Below are 1294 nucleotides of genomic sequence, written 5' to 3'. Positions count from 1 at the left end.
GACATAGCATGCTGCTGATGTTGTTTTTTTTTGTTTTTGTTTTTTTAAAGCAGGGTTTAATTTGTATTTTGTCCTTTTGAGTTAGAGGCGTTTAATCCCAGAGAACAGACAGAGTTGGAATGTACTCCCTCATTTGGAATAGAACGTGCAAGGCAAAGTGCCTAACCATAACACAAGAATCGCCAAATATTTTTTCAAGTACCTGTATATTCGTCTTTCTGCTGGGACGCTTTATCCCTCCCAGCCTGAGTATTAGAAACACAATGTATGAACATTCCACTCTAAATTTAGATGTTCACGTCCTAGCTTTTTGTATGTGAAATTTCAATTGAAATACGTCGCTTCGATCAAAAACAAAGGCAATTTTTTTCTACACCCCCTGAAACCGAAAAACACGTGAATAATTGGGTTCTCGGAAGCCATCAGCTGGCCGCCATTTTGGTTCTGCTGTGCTGACCTGCTGACCTATCTATGGTGCTAAGAGGGTTAAAACAATGACTGAATGTGGCACAACATGGTGGTATTAGGCGCTTGTCAATGTTTGGGCATATGGGGTTATTGGTATCATCTTAAAACCTGTTCAATTGCCTTGCCTTTGGTTTTAAAAAAATATCCATCTGTGATGAATAGAACTCAAGATATTTGCAATTGAAGGAGGTGAGGATCATCTGGTTTCAGGGGTAAAATTAGCGAGAACATGGCATCCAAGGTTTCCTAACTTCCAAAGCTTAAGAGGCCTTGGAAATTAAAAATCTACATTTTTTGTGTGTCTTTAATTGGTGTTTTTCAGTAATATTCACACAGAAATGTGTTTTTAAATGAACGTGAAATGTGTTAATTCAATTTTTTTTTATTATAACAAAATGGCCCGACGGCCAATAAAAAAATCCCCGCCAGTTTCTTTTATTTCATTATTTTGACGAGCGCCTGATTTCACCACAATGCCTCACAAATCAATTATCTGTTTAACCAAAGACTCAATAAAATAACTGTTTAACCAATTACTCAATCAATTATCTGCTTAATAGATTACTCAATCAATTATCTGTTTAACCAATTACTCAATCAATTATCTGTTTAACCAATTACTTCATCAAGTAACTGTTTTGTCCCCAGATTTGCCGGACTTGGTGCCCAACATCCAGGCTCTCGAAGATTCGGTGAGGCTCCAGGACCAGCCCCTGTACTATCTACGTTGCTCCATGGAGGAAAACTGTCTCTCCAGCTCCGCCTACGTCATCAGAAATACCAGCAGGAGTATGTCATAGACTCTTCTACATACTGTAGGGGGGGG

Source organism: Aplysia californica, unplaced genomic scaffold (assembly GCF_000002075.1).
Source record: "Aplysia californica isolate F4 #8 unplaced genomic scaffold, AplCal3.0 scaffold00153, whole genome shotgun sequence".
In the NCBI taxonomy this organism is placed as follows: Eukaryota; Metazoa; Mollusca; class Gastropoda; order Aplysiida; family Aplysiidae; genus Aplysia; species Aplysia californica.
Note: the sequence above shows the minus strand (reverse complement) of the source record.